The sequence below is a fragment of the Vombatus ursinus genome, unplaced genomic scaffold (genome assembly GCF_900497805.2).
Source record: "Vombatus ursinus unplaced genomic scaffold, bare-nosed wombat genome assembly UNPS02006779.1, whole genome shotgun sequence".
Lineage (NCBI taxonomy): Eukaryota > Metazoa > Chordata > Mammalia > Diprotodontia > Vombatidae > Vombatus > Vombatus ursinus.
This window is the reverse complement of record NW_020946557.1, coordinates 3,023,866-3,040,538: the sequence shown is the minus strand read 5'-3', so window position 1 is coordinate 3,040,538 and position 16,673 is coordinate 3,023,866.

The window sequence follows — 16,673 nt, the reverse complement described above, 5'->3', positions numbered from 1 at the left end:
TTTTACATTTATCTCCATAACATTTCATTTGATTACATTCATTTCAATTGCTCCAGCTTCTCATGGTATTGTTGAATCTCTCTGTCATCTAGTATGTTTGCTATCCTTCCGAACTTTGCATTGTCTGTAGTCTTACTGAATCTTTTGAGATTAAAAGCCTCCAGAAGTTTCCTAGAAAACTCACCATATATTTTCCCTGAAAACCTATGACCCAGGAAGGCACAAATACACATAGGAAAAAATAAAAACACCATTCCTTGGAGCTTCACTGCTTGGCCTCACAGGAGTCTGGGTTGTCTCTCCTTTTTGACAATAAATCTTTGAAAATCCAATTTTTTCTTATAGGATTGAGTTGGAAGGCAAACAGTGGGATATTGTGCCATTGAGTCAAAGGAATTGTCAAAAATGTACTTTATAGACAAAGCCACAACTAGAGTGAGGCACCTAGAGCTTTGCTTTTGGGTACTGAAATTTAGTGTGTGCTGACAACTCTTCACACTCTTTTAGCAGTTAGGAACAATTGAGCTTGGCACTTAATAAGAATTGTTAATTAAAATAGCAAGCTATGATCAAGGAAAAAGGAAAAGGACTAATATGATCTAAATTATTTACAGCAGCTCTGTTTGTGGTGGCAAAGAACTAGAAATTTAAGGGATGCCCATCAATTGGAAAATGGCTGAATAAGTTGTAAAATGTGATTGTAATGTAATAATACTGTGTTGTAAGAAATGATTAGCAGGTTGGTTTAAGAAAAAAAAAACATGGAAAGAATGAAATGATGCATGAAATAATGAAGAGTGAAATGAACAGCACCAAGAGAACATTGGATATAGTAACAGTAATATTGTTCAGAGAATAACTGGAACAACTAAATCATTCTGAATATTATAAATGTTCAAATCAACCATAAAGGACCTATGAAGGAAGATGGTAGTCACCTCCAGAGAAAGAATTAATAAATAAAAGTATGCATAGTATGGTTTTATATCTCTATCTCGATACTTATATCTCTATCTCTCTCCCTGTAGGGAGATAGATATAAGATGTCTAGATACATATATCTAGATATATAGATCTATATAGATCTGTATCAATATAGATATATCTATGTCTATAGATATCTATATTTATATTTATCTATATGTCTATATAGATTTAAATATCTAGATATCTATATATATCTCCCTATATAGAGAGATATAAAGATATAGATAGATATATCTATATATCCATATCTATATATCAATATGTCTATCTGCATATACATATCCTATAACTGTGTCTATATCTGTCTATATATCTGTGTCAAATGGTGACCTTCTGTAGGGTGGGGGTAGGGAGAGAGACAGCTTAGAACCTAAAAACATAAATTAAATTAAATTTAAAAAATAAAATAGTCAAAATAAGATAGTGCACTCTTCCTTGACAGGGCTGTACCCTCGATAAGTTCTTTCTTGGCCTGGGCTCATCCTGTTTCCTCACTTGGAAGCAGACTTTCAAACAACAACCTTATAGTGCACTGGGATCCCCGCCCACAGCAGTATGCCCCAAGGTATGTCTCTTTAAGATATTCCTTCATCCCTATCCCCACCCCCAATTGAATTTATCTTAAATATTAGATTTGATGGTGATTGACCCTTCTGTGATGCTTGGCCTAGGTGTGCTTTATGATATGGTCCTTACCCCAGGAACCAGAAAGAGTTGGTTGTGGCTCTGCCTAGAGGTCATCTAAACTGGTAACAGTGACCTAGAAAAGAAATGAGCAGTTTGGCTCTGTTAGTACTTCAGACTTGCTATGCTAGATATTGAATTTTGGTTTTGTTTTTTTTTTTTTTTTTTTTTTTTTTGGTTAAGCAACAGGGTTAAGTGATTTATCCAGGGTCACACAGCTAGTAAGTGTTATGTGTCTGAGAGCAGATTTGAACTCAGGTCCTCCTGAATCCAGCACCCGTGCTCTATCCACTGCGCCACCTAGCTGCCCCGATGTTGAATTTTGACAGAACCTGTTTTGTAGTACTGGAAAGCATTGTTCTAGAATGGTGAAAAGTACACACAAAGAGTTATTTAAATATTCTAACAGCAGAAACGGGGTCAGAAGGCAAATATGTAGACTGTTAGATTAACACCAACTATGTTGAAGCCTTTTAATGAGATTTAGATACTTGAGAAAGCAGATTTATTGGGGGTTTGTGTGGTGGGGGGCAGGAGTGGCTCGTCAGGCTTGTGTTTGTGAGTAGTCTTTTGAGATCCTCAGATGAAAGCCTTGATACAGTGCAAAACATGATTATTAATTTTAATGGCTATCCTGTTACTTTAAGAGAGTATTTGGTTTTCCCTGAAGTTGCTTTATTGTTATTTGCTTTTTGGCCTTAATTGCAATTAGAAGTGCTACAAACTGTTCTCAGCTGTTCAATGCTTAATCCTGGAAAGCAGACAAAAAATTTTTTTTTAGAGAAAGTTTTCCTTTCCTTGAGAAAATACTAGGTTTTGAAAATTGCTTTTTAGAATCCTAATTGTAAATGTATGAGTCTAAGTTTAGAATTATTGTTAAAAAAATCGAGTGGTTTAAGAGATCATGTGACCCAAATACCTAATTTTATAGATGAGCCACTCAACCCCAGAGAAAGTGGCAGGGCTTCCTCAAGATAAGATGATTAGCTAATAATAGACCAGAGACTAGAACCCAGCCCACTTACTCCTTGGTACACTATATGGTGCTTTCAGACACTTACTCATCTGAATAGCTTAATAGTCCAGGGAAAGAAGTGGCAATTGTACCAGTTGCTTGTAAGATAGCTCCAAGTGGGAAAAAATGGAATAATACTAAAAATAATAATGAAAATTTTAAAAATATTTGAAGGCAGAGTTTCCCAAACTGTGAGTTGCGCCATGGAAGTGCCTTGAAGGAATGGTCAAATTATTGATTTTTTTTTCAGTACAACTCAATTATTGGATATTTTTTAGTACAACTCCTGTATAAACTCATTTTCTCTTTCCAAAGAAAGCAAAATTTAAATAAAAATCAACAAAAGAGAGAATGACTGAAAATTAGATTCAACTGACAGTGAATGCAGTATAGTAATTATTAATATATTATTGCAAACAAGCTAAAATTTTAGTCAGTGCATACTAAATCTTGCCCTTGGTATGATGACCATCATCATCATTTGTCATATGCTCATGACACAGGTGACTTGTGTCATCCCACTGCTTATTGCATTTGAATGTGAAACGTAGCAAGTGAAATTAATGAGCATTTATTATGCCCCTGCTATGTGCCAGTCATTACTCTAAGTGTTAGAGCTACAATGAAAGGCAAAAGATGGTTCTGCTCTAAGAGTGCACATTCTAATAGCAGATCATATGTAAATTATGTACAAACAAGATACATGCATGATAAATCCCTTAAAGGGATGCTGAAAGGCTTCTTATAGAAGGTGGGGTTTTAACTAAGACTTGAAAGAAGCCAGGAAAACCAAGAGGCAGAGGTAAGGAAGGAGAGAATTCCAGGCATAGGGGACAGCTAATGCAAATGCATGCATTTGAGAGATGGATTATCTTGTGTGAGAAACAGCAAAGAAACCATTGTCACTAGCTCATGGATGTGGAAAAGAGTAAAGGTTAAAAATACTAGGAAGATTGTAAAGGACCAGGTCATGAAGAGCTTAAAAACCAAACAAGTTTTGTGTATTTGATTTTGGACCTAATAGAATACCTCCAGTTTGTTGCTGTTATTTTTGTTCGTCCCTCATTTTTTAAGAGGACCAGTGACATTATGGGGTGATGTCTTGACTTGTATGTGAATTAGATTTAAGTGAGGCAACATTGCACAGATTTGTCAGCCTCACTCTCTCTTCCAGAGTCATTGAAGTCCAATGGCAAGAAAAAATCAGGACTACCGGCAATGGCCTGGGATGAACTGGATGACCCGGTCACTTTTAATGTCTGACCAAGCTCTAAGCACTCCACAGTGCCTTCTTCAGCAGCGTTCATGGTTGTTGGAACAAATTGTTCTTGATTATCCCATCAAGGGAAGTCTTCACGTGCCTGGGGTAGACATCTCCCTAACTCACTGATGGGTTTGAAACATCAAACTAGAGTTTATAGAATGGGAGGGGAGGTGGGGTGACATGTTAAGGCTTGTACTTTAGGAAGATCACTTTGATAGTTGAGTGGAGGATGGACTGGAGTGGGAAAAGTCTTGAGACAAGGAGACCAACCTGAAGGCTATTGCAATACCCAGGGATGAGGTGTTAAAGAGTTAGCACCACTTGTAGGGGAAGTGTCAGACTATGCAAGTTTGAAATTAAGCAATCTTCCTGTAACAAAATACCTTTTATATTTCTTAACATCACCCATTTTAAGTATAATCTAATAATCTAGTTTTCAAAACTCTTTTAAAAATTGAAAAAGAGAATAGATACATACAATTATTGAAATTTCTAGTAATTGTATGTTGTCTTCCCCATTAGAATGTTCATTCATTCATTTGATAAACATTTATTGAGCAGCTACTATGTGCAGATACTGTGCTAAGCGCTGGGGATACAAAAAGCGGCAAATGACAGTCCCTTCCCTCAAGGAGCTTACAATCTAATGGAGGAGACAACATGTAAACAAAAATATACAAAACTATTTATATACAGGATAAATGGGAAATAATTAAAAGAGGAAGAGTGCTAGAATTGAAAGGGGTTAGGGAAGGCTTCTTGTAGAAGGTGGGATTTTAGGTGGGACTTAAAAGAAAACAGGGAGATCAGTGGTTGTAGAGAAGCAGGGAGAGAGTTCCAGGCATGGGGGACAAGCCAGAGAAAATGCCTGGAGCTGAGAGGTGGAGAAATGCGAACTGAAGTAACCCCGAGATTCTACCTTATACTCATCATATGTATTAGCAAAGTTGAGGAAAAAAAGGAAAATGACAAATCCTACAGGGATTTTTTAGTAAGTTACATTTTTATTGTTTGTTTAAGATCAATGTGGTACAAGCTATAATAATTTTAAATTTTAATTGAATAAAATATGAGCTAAAATGATTTACATAGGTCATTTTATGAAAAATGAGTGCCGTCTGTTTTTAGAAGAGTCTATCAATACATAAATTTTGGAAACTATTGTTTTAAAGTTTGCAAAATGCTTTACATACACCTACTCAATTATTTTTTACAATTATCCTTGAGGTAAGTGCTATAGATCTTATTATCTCCTCCATGTTAGAAATGGAGGAAATGAGGCCAAGATGTTAAGTCTTTTGTCTAGAGTCATAGAGACAGGGAAACATTTTTCAATCAATTCTACTTGACTTCAAATCCAGAACTCTATGTATTATGCCTTTCAATTTTTCATTTTTAACAATATTATGAATGGAATTTCAACAAATGGGCACCACTAACAGATTTTATTCAAAAATAGAAAAAAAACACAAACATAAACCAAATTGTTTACAAGTTTCATTGGGGCAAATGCAATCTAGTGCCATATGGGTAGCAAATTTGATTTTTATGATAATATGTGTTGGTAAATGTGTAACAAAGAGCTCTCCAAATTAAAAAAAAAGTAAGCACAATACATGTTGAAGGTTAATTTGCATTGTCAACATTTTCTTCATCACTTTCTTAATTCTAGATAATCAACAAAACAAAAAAAAGTCCTGAATTATAGTGTTTGCCAGTTTCAAAGGTGTAAATGCACATACCTAAAATTCAACAATTGACTCCCCAGAACCATTATAAGTTCATCAAACCTCTAACAGTGGTGAACCTAAAGGATTGCCCAGTTGTCTCATGGTAGTATAATATTTTGCTTTCATATCTAAGGTTACCCATGGACAAAAATGTTCTTCTATGATGACACAGACTGAAAAAATGATAGTTTCCTAAAAAGTGTCTATACTTCCAAATGAAAGTGGAATTGGCCAGTACAATCAAAAAGGAGATTTCCTTTACCCTCCTTGTGTAATTAATTCAATCACTAAAGAAAATTGTTATAAATTAACATTTATTATGACTGGAAAGATTGAAAATGTGTTATTCTAAAGGCCAGGCACCAATCCATTTTATGGGCTTATTCTTCTTTTTTCATAGGTTCCAATGGAATAGTTTGACTATGCATAAGTTGTGTGGCATTTGCTTGCAAATAAAATCCTAGTCAATTTTCAGAAAATGAGTATATTCTAGCTAATTGACTTTTTTCTATCATGTGAAGATATTAAATAAAAGAAGTGAGCAAATGTAGTATAGTTGTTCAGTTCTTTTTTCAGCCACGTCTGACTCTTCATGACAACATTTTGGATTTTCTTGGCAAAGACCAGTGATTTGATGTTTCTTTCTCCAACTCATCTTACAAATTAGGAAACTGAGGCAAACTGCATTAAGTAACTTGCTCAGAGTCACACAGTTAGTAAATACCTGAGACTAGATTTGAACTTAGGAATAGGAGTCTTCCTGATTCCAGACCAAGCACTCTATCCACTGCACCACTTTGCTACTGCCGCCTTTATGCTTTTAGAGGAAAACTCCTTTTTGTTTCAAAATTTATTGTGAAAATCTTTCTAAAACTTATCAGTACATTTTCCTGCCCTACCAAACATGGTATATTAAATGTTATTTATTCTTTCTTTGATGTTCAAGGACCCTGTAGCTTTCAAGTCAATATTGTGAATTAGATTTCTTATTGGGTAGGATTATAGATGTAGAAAATGTAGAAGATTGGGCTGAATATTTCTTGACTCTAGCAGATATCTTGGACTTTCTTTTAAAAATAAATTCCTCATACCTTGTTTCTTATGTTTTGTTTATCTTGCAAGTGGATTTTAACAAAAATCTTATTTAATTGAGGGTTTTAGTTATTTGGGCTATGATTAACTAAGCTTTTTTTTTTTGAGCTACAAAATCAGCTTTGGTAATTTCCCTGATAAACACAAATGCATTGATGAAATTGGCTACCTAGCTAGAAATTTCCATTTTTTAACATACAGAAGAGACAGCGATCAAAAATCTTGTGTCACATTACTTTTCCCCTGACTTTAAAGGGAACTCATGATATGAGATTGTTTGTTATTCTTTTCATACTTGGGTGTGACTGGAATTATCAACTCCTATAGAAAACAACAACAACAACAACAGCTTACATCTCTCATCTATGAGAGACAAAACATTGAAATGTTTTCCATTTCTCCTTTGGAAGATGTATTTACATGTCATTTACAAATTCCATGTCTATTATCTTTGGAGTTCTTTGGGCTCTGGTCTTTCCTTCCCCTTCCCCTAAAACTTTTTAAATTCATCTTTCGTAGTAATTGTAGGTCTTTAGAAAGGTGAATGTTGACTTTACTGTTTCCTCAAAGGGAAAGAAAATGAGGTTCAGTAATTAAATATAGTGTTATGGCAAGATGAAAAGTAACCCTCCAACTGGGAATACTGGTGAAAAGCAAAAGTAAAATTGGTAAAAATGTGGAACTTTGATGAAAGGGAACAGAATCTGATGGTGACATATTAGACAGTGTTGAGTGATAAATGATAATGGGATAAAGTTTGTGTCCTTTTCAGGGCTATAAGCAGTGGGAGGAGTGTGAGAGGGGTTTTCACATGCTGAGCTGAATTAAAGGCATCAAAGAGAACAGTAAGACGTGGGATGACATGAGTCATTTAGAGAATTATCCTGAAACTTCCTTTTGTCTCTCCATTAGAGAAAAATGAATTCACCCAGATAGCATGGGCCCATAGAAAGCAACAACAAAAGGAACTTAAAACTATACCTTACGTTAATATATCCTTTAAGCTTTTATGTGCATATTTCTCAGCTAGGTGACACAGTAGATAGAATACAGGACCTGAAGTCAGGAAAGCTTGAGTATGAATTTCGCCTCTGAAACTTAGTAGCTGTGTGGCCCTGAGCAAGTCATATAACTTCTTTCATCTTCAGTTTCCTTATCTGTAAAATGAGGATAATAATACCACCTACATCGTACAGTGGTTGTGAGGATAACATGAGATAAAATTTGTGAAGCTCTTTACAAAACTTAAAGTGCTATATAAATGTGATTATCATTTTCATCATCATTATTGCATAAAACTCTGTGGTAACTAGGTGCCACATTGGATAGAGGGATGGATCTGAAGTCAGGAACACTTGAGTCTAAATCTGGCCTCAGACACTTACTAGCTGCGTGACCCTGGGCAAGTCACTTATCCCCACTGCCTAGCCAAAACCAAACCAAACCAAAAACCCGAAACAAACAAACAAACAAACAAAAAACCCACAAATGGGGTCATGAAGAGTTAGACATGACTGAAAATGACTGAAAAACAACAAATGTAAAAATCATCAAACTGGTAACTTATTTGCTTTGATGATGTGCCAGATATTTCAACAATAAAAGTATAGGGATAGTGGCTGCTAATGGCAAGACATATTTGGCACACATTGAAGAGAACTTTAAGAAATAAAATGGGAAATGTTGTAGTCAAAAAGTCATGGAGATCCACTGTGAAGGTGTTGCATTGTCCTCAATTGCTGTTTCTTTTTTTTCTGGTAGTCATATTTCTGTTTAATTTCCTTTTCAAATCTCTTCAATATTCTCTGAACATCAAAGTTTTTCAACAAAACACGATCACCTTGCTCTGATTCTTTTTTTAATAATATTTTCCCCAGTTGCATGTCAAGAAAATTTCTAGCATTCTTTCTTAAATTTTATTTTTCTAAAACTTAAATGCACAATAAGAAAAGACAAAGAAACACATTATAAACTTAAATGTTAAAACAAATACAAAATAAGAAAAGAAAAAAAATTGTCATGTGCACAGTAGAACATAAGAGAGGATTCAAAATATATAGCAATAAATTTCTTTCAAGAAAGTCTACGTAATAAATACTACACATTGTATTGAGAGCTAGCTATCTTTTTTTTTGCTACCTTGTAAGTTTTCTTTTGTTCTCTGCTGTGCACTTTTTATTTTGCTCTTTTTTTCCCCTTCTCCCCCCCGCCCAGGCTACAATTAAACATGGATATATTTATATATAGTCAATTGCTGTTTCTACTGTTTAGAATTTCAGCAATGTGCTCTCAAACATTAGTATATAGCCTGAATTGAAGTGAACTCTTATCAGTGGTCCCCAGGCCAGCAACTTGGCTGATTCAGGACATTGTCCTGGAATATCTTCATCCTCACAGATATACACAGACAAGGAAAGACTTTCAAAGGAATTCTAGGCACATAAATGGGCTGGATCCATTTTCCCCTGGATTGGGGATCAAGACATTGGATCAGAAGGAAATAAATCTTACAACAAAGTGAAAACAAGACCCAGGCACCAGATTTTGCTGGGTGAAGTTCCATCATCATAAGAAAGTGGACTTTCCTAGTTCTTCATCACAAACTGCCATTCTTGTTCCTTCTTGCACAAGACACCCCATCTCCCCATTCAGACCATTTTCACTGGTTCTCTCCCAGGCCTGGAATTCTCTCCCTCCTCATCTTTGACTCCTGGCTTTCCTCTATTCTTCAAGTCCCAGTTAAAATCTCACCATCTACAAGAAGCTTTTTCTAATTTCCTTTAACTATTGCCCTGTCCCCATATTGATTATCTAAAATTCATGTGTACATAGCTTTTTGGTATATAGTTATTTGCATGTTGTCTCCCTCATTAGAATGTGATCTCCTTGAGAGCAGGGACCATCTTTTGTTTATCTTTTTATGCTTCAGTGCACAGTGCCTGGCACATGGTATATACTTAATAAATGTTTAGTGACTTACCAACATGGCTCCATAGTAACTTTCTAGAAGCCTGGAGAAAGCATGATTCTTTATAACCAGCTCAGAACACTATTCTATTTTGGATTTTATAAAAAGAACATTGTACTGCCACTTCCAGATGGAAGGGGTTGTTTCTTGGGGGTAGCTAAAGGCATGGGGCATGTCCCATGCAGTTTTGCATCTTATCCCAAGAATAAGTTTCTTATGGGGCTGTGCAAATACTAGCTTTAGATGTGACATCTTTGACTCATTTTCACTCAGATGTTTCATTTTTATTTTTTGTTTTTTTATCTTCCACTCTATTCAAGAACAAATTCATTGAACATTTGTGAATTTGGCCAATTCAGGACATTGTCTTGAAATATCCAAACACTCTACTACTACGTAAAGAGTGCTATGCTAAGTACGGGACAAAATATAACAAGTAAATGATTCTTACCCTCATGGAAATTGCAGTCTATTAGGGGAAGATGGTATCTTATGTAGATGATTATAGAGATCAGGAGGCTTCATGAAATCCCAACATTTGAACTTGATCTTGAAGATCAGTGGGAATTCAACAAGTGCAGATGAAGGGCATTCCAGGAATATTCACTTACATAGGCAAAGGAGTGGAGATAGGGAAGTTAAGAATATTTATAGAATATGGTAAATGGTTCAATTTGACTGGAGCACATGGAGGAGAGCAGTGGGAGATAAGACTGAAAGGACAAGACAGCACCAAAGAGCAAAAGCCCTTGAATCAGAAATAAGACTAAAGAAGTTTTATTACCACCTGTTTTGCTGTTCCACCCATAGGATCACTGAGTCTTTCCCTCTCATTTGCTGCTAAAACCTCTTAAATGAATTATCTCCCTGTGTTAAAATGTGAAGTCTTTGAGAGCAGCATTTATTTTTCAACTTTTATCCCACATTGCATTGCACATGGTAAATGCTATAAATGCCTTTTCAGTCATTCATTCATTCATTTCATTTCATTCATTCCTTTCTAAGAAGTTTGGATATCATTTAGTAGGCAATAAAAAGCCATTAAGGAATTTTGCATAATTGTATAATTAGCTTTATGAATAAGGATGTTTGACCTGGTGTCAAAGATACTCCAAACTTTTCAATATGGGTGACTGTGTGAATGGCTGGTGCTTTAGACTGAAGGAGAGAAGCCAGAAAGAGAAACCCATTTTGGTTTAAGATAAATTTGGTGCTCGCCATGTTGGTTTTTAAGTACCAGTAAAATGTCCAGGAGGAAATTGTAAGTAGCCTCCTAGAAATATGGACTTGGAGAAAGGGAGGAGAGCAACGGTTAGAGATAAAGATGTGTGAGTCATTTGTGCATTCATTTGCTCATTTAGATGGAAAGGCAGGGGAATAACAGAGGAGCATAGTGGAAAAATGACATGGCATCAGGATGCTCCCCTTAGGATTGGGTTATTGTGTTAGATATGGGAGAGAATACATTTTTGTCTCTTCATTTTAAAATCCTGCTGTGTTCTGTTGAATATTTTTTTAAGAGTTATATACTTAAAAGACTAGGAAAAGGATGTATTAGAACAACGGTTCTTAATTTTTGTTTCATATTGACCTTTGACAGCCTGGTGAAACCTCTGGAACCCTTCTCAGAATAATATTTTTAAAGGCATAAAATGAGATACATAGGGCAACAAAAAAAAACAATTACATTACAATGAAATTATCAAAATATATTTTAAAAAAAACTTCATGGAACCAGGTTAAGAACTTCTGGATGAGAGCAACTGCTAAAGGAATGAGATAGGAACTATTTAATGTGCAAATCACATCTTTTTTTAAAATGGTAATAATGCCAGCTCTAGCTTCAAACAAGTTGGAGCTGGCAAGGAAATCAGTGACTGGAAAAAATGTTACCAGAGGCTCTTGCAATAGGCCTCATGTTACCACATAATTGCACAGAGTAGGTGCTTAATCAATTCTTGTTGACTAAACTCTTGCTGCTTTTCCTTTGGGGAGGGGAAACTTCAAGGAAGTCAAAGGGAAAACAGAAAGAGCCTTCTAGTGGATGAGGAAAATGATAAGAGAGTATGCAAAAAGTAAGTCCATCCCTCCTACTAACAGTCTAACTGGAGTGAATAGATAATTTGTTATTCAGATAGAAGAAAATGAAGTCCTAAAGTTGGCAGAAAGTCTCTTTAAGGGCTATTTAAGCAACCTACTAATTCAGAGAAACCTTGAGAAGATTTATGTTCAAGAATTAACCAAAAATGGGATGGGTGTCTTGGTATAATAGGATTTGAACTCAAATGCCCGACTTCTTGTCCAATGCATCACCCAGATGCCCTTATAACTAGAAGTCTTGGAACGGGAGTCTTCAAGACTAATGGCTCAGGATAATGCAGAGGGGTTTCCTCTAGGTCCTCAAGTACAGCCCTTTGACTAAACTCAAACTCCTTTGTTCTGTGAAGAGGCTGGAGGCTCCCCACCCTGGCCTAGCAGAACAAGACTAATCCTTAATATGGCTGACTTTCAAATACTTAAACATAGTTGTTGTTGTGTCCCTTTGAAATCTTTTCTTCTCCAGTCTAAACATCCCTCATTCCTTTAAAGGATGCTCATAGGATTTAGACTCAAGTTCCTTCACACCAAACTTGCTGTTCTCTTTAGGTCACTCTATAATATGTCAATGTCCTTACTAAACTATGGCATCCAGAACTAAACACAAACTTCGTGTGTGAATTGACTAGGGCAGAATTTAGAGGCCCTATCACCTTACTTCTTGAGATAATGCTTTTTTTTCTTTATGTAGCTCCAGATTTCATTAACTTTATTTTTTGACTGCCATTTTAGAGTGTTGCTGTTTAGTTGTTTCTCAGTCATATCTGACTCTTTGTGACTCCTTTTTGAGGTTTTTGTGGCAAAGATAATGGAATGGTTTGCCATTCTCTTCTCCAGCTCATTTTATGGGTAAGGAAACTGAGGCAAACAGGGTTAAGTGACTTGCCCAGGGTCACACAGCTATAAAGACTACATAGTCTGAGGCTGGATTTGAACCTGGGTCTTCCTGACTCCAGGCTCTGTACTCTATTCATTGTGCCACCTATCTGCCTTCAACCCATATTAGAATTACTAACATACTAAGCTTGTACTTCACTAAAACCCTCAGATCTTCTTCAGATAAACAATTCAATCAACTAAACTTTGAGGAAATCTAGTTAGTCTATGCATTATACCATAATCAAAGCACCAACATCTAACTAGTGGCACCTTATGCAAATTTCAGATCAACTAGCTAGAAAGAAATCCATAGGTAATCTGCTAGAACTGTTAAACCTAAACCCAGTAAAGTAATGACAAATTTCACAGCATTTACAACGGTAGTATTAAAGTACCATAATAGTCCTTGAAAAGAAAACCTGAAGAATAGAGGGAGAGTATAATTAATTCCAGTTCTAAATCAGTCCTATAATTACTTGGTCTGAATTAAAACTGGATTAGCATCCAATTGAAATAATAAACATGTCTACTACATACGTGCAGCAAAACATACATCTTTGATAGTGGAGTTGTATGGTGAACAGAGAGACAGTCTTGGAATCAGGAAGAGTTGGGTACAAGGTCAGCTTCTGACTTACCGTGGTTATGTGGCCCTGAACAAGTCCCTTAACCTCTCAATACCTTAGCATCTTTATTAAGTTTCTAAGTTCCATAACAGTTATTAATTTGCTTTGGTAGAAGGGGTTTCTATATCATGGGTTCAGAACAAAAAAATCCCAAACAAAACTGGAACCCCAAACCAAAGTATTGCAAGATACTGTCAGCCCCTTGAGAGGCAGTATGGCATTGTGCATGGTTGTCGTTGTTGTTGTTCATCCTTTGTGTCGTGGATAGGGAATAGGATTTGGAGTAGGGTAGACCTGGGTTTGAATCCCACTTGACATTTTCAAAGCTGAGTGGCCCTGGGCAAGTAACAATTTCATTCTGTCTCCTCATTTGTAAAATGGGAGTAATGATCCCTTTATCTTCATAATGAACACAGTAGCACACAAAGTTGTCGTGAGATAGTCACCTTAAAGCACTTTGCAAACCTTGACCTACTCTCTGAATGTCAGGTATTACTGATAGAACATCATTACTGGAAATGTGGACTGCCTTCAGGAAATACCAGCATGGGTAACTGCAGGGCCCTTTCCCCTGTGGAGTGATATAACTGGGATGTTTATCTTTTTTACATTCCACAGTTTTAAAAGGCAACTGTTACTCAGCAGTGATAGGGAAGGGGACATGATTGCTGTCTAAAATCTTGAACCTCCGAATCTCTCTGGGAGTCCTTCCGTAAAAATGAACATGATGATTTAATAGTTATCTGACCTCTGTTGCTTTACTGAGCAACTTGGACCGCAAAAAAGCATCAGCTGAAATTGAGTAGGAGAGGCCCTGAGATAGGACTACGGTGGTTTTTTGTTTTTTTGTCATTTGACTCAATGTAACCTCTTGGTTTTTGTAAGGTATCTTCTTGTTCTTCCTCAGTACTTTTTCTGGGGAGAGTCAGGCCGTAAACAAACCAAACCAAACTTCTCTGTGATGGAAAGGTTATATTTTGACCAGGTTATGGCAAATAAGATGGGCCTCCAAGAAGGAGTCTCCTGATGGTTATATATTCTTGAATGCTAGCAGTTCAGCATTTAATGTGTTTACTGAAACAACTTTGTGGTTTTTAGGCACACCCACTGAAAACAAAAACCCATGAGTTGAAAACACAGAATCAAGTCATCAGTGTGCTAGCACACACTCTCTCTCTCTCTCTGCACATGTGGGTGTGAATACACGAGTGTGCCCTTATAAGAAGAGCTGAAAGTCCATCAAAATCAGAGCTGAGAAGAGCATTACTGACAGAAGCTGCTCATTGATGACTTTTTAAAAGTGGCTTCAATCAAAGGTAGCAGTTCACATTGTTTAATTATAAAAGGACATTCATTTTCCGTTGATTATGGAAACAAAATGATCTAGATCCAAATAATTTGGTTCACTAACAAAGCACTGAGTCACTTAGGATTCAGGCCTGACTTAATCTGTTTATTCCTTTTCAAAGTACACTGCCCAAGGTTAGGAGTTTTTTGTTTTGTTTTGTTTTATTGTGGTAGAAACTCTTGGTGTGGAAGCTCCCTCCACACGGCCTCTACATGTGTGTATTTTGTATTTAGCACTAATTTGCATTTTTTTGAAAACATCATTTCATTCCAGTTGAATGTGAGCTCCTTGGCCTCAAGGACTGTTTCATCATTATATTTCATCACATGGAAGGCACTTAATAAACGCTTGTTGAATCAGATCAAATTGAATCGTCCATGGTCATTGGAACTCATGTTTCAGAAATAGGATTTGAATCCAGGTCTTCCTGACCATAAATCTGTTTCTCTATCCATACTACCTCTTGAGTTTGGTGTGACTTGCTAGAATATTAAAGTTGACACCTAAATTAAAATTATTTGTGGATATCTAACATTATGCATTAGGTTTGCTAAGCCATTTTCCTTTCCTCTAAAATACAGCTATTCCATCCACATCACAGGGGTTAGGGGCATGTTGCTTCCATGATCTGGAAAATTTGTACCAGAAAAGAAGTCTGGATCATTAAGATAAGATATGTTATTGTTATACTACTATACATATATTTTATGCTTTTCTGAGTTTCTAAACTTTTTTTGTGTCGTCTGCTGGCCTTCGTGTATCCTCTGCAGCTTCAAAACTCCCCCAAAATTCCCATTTAATTTCTTATGCCGACCCACAATGTATCGAAACTGTGATGGGGAAAGTCGTGATGTGGAAGGGATAACAGTATCATGGGTATTAAGAACAAAGACTAGGAAAGGGGGAGAGTCAACCAAGGATACTTACAGAAAACTTGTCCTCAAAGACTCTGCCATGAGGCATCTGTAGCCACCAAATTTTGGCAAGGTGCATGTTCAGCATTGTCAAACAGATTCAAAGACAAGACCCCAAATCATCAGAGAATGTAACCTTGACGAGCACTTCCCTAATGGACCCCCTTTATTTTCTTTATCCTCAACTTTTGTTCCAGAAAATGGCAACTTCTAAAAATCAGTCACTTCTTGTGAAATGCAGCATATGCTTGTTTAAAGACTCCATGTGGTCAAGGACAATCCAAACACAGAGCTTTTCACATTTGTTTCTCGTCATTTTTGACACTTAACCTCCCTTCTTTCAATAAATGTCTAACTCTTAAAGAGTAGCTCCAAAGTGCCATTTATCTTTTCTGGGGTGGAGTAAAGATTTCCCATGAACTTGTGTTTCATAACCCATCTCTCTCCCCTGCAATAAACTCTGGATTTTTTTTTTTTCCTGAGGGTCCACGTCTATGGGCAAACCTACAGGGCAGACAGGAAAGGATGTCAGGAGAGTTGAAGGTCTCCAAGTTTCTAATGTCTCCTCTAGTTTTGACATCTAGCAGAACTATTAATATAATTGTCACAGAATCATCTTATAACCTCAGAGGCAATCCTGTCCAACACGCTTGACTTGTCATGTCTTAATATATTAATAGTTTGTTGTTGTTTGGTTGTTTTTCAGTCATGTTTGACTCTTTGTGATCCCATTTGGGGTTTTTGTAGCAAGGATACCGGAGTGGTTTGCCATTTCCTTCTCCATTTCATTTTACAGCTGAAAAAACTGAGGCAAACAGGGTTAAATGACTTACCCAGGGTCATACAACTAGTACGTGTCTTGAAGTCGGATTTGAACTCAAGAAGATGAGTCTTCCTGACTCTAGGCCCAGCATTCTATCCACTGTACCACCTAGCTGCACCACATTAATAATTAGCATTTTACAAAAAGCACTTTACAAATATTATCTCATTTGATCTTCACAACAGTCTTGAGAGGTAGATGCTATTATTCTTCCCATTTAACCGATGAGGGAGCTGGGGAAAATAG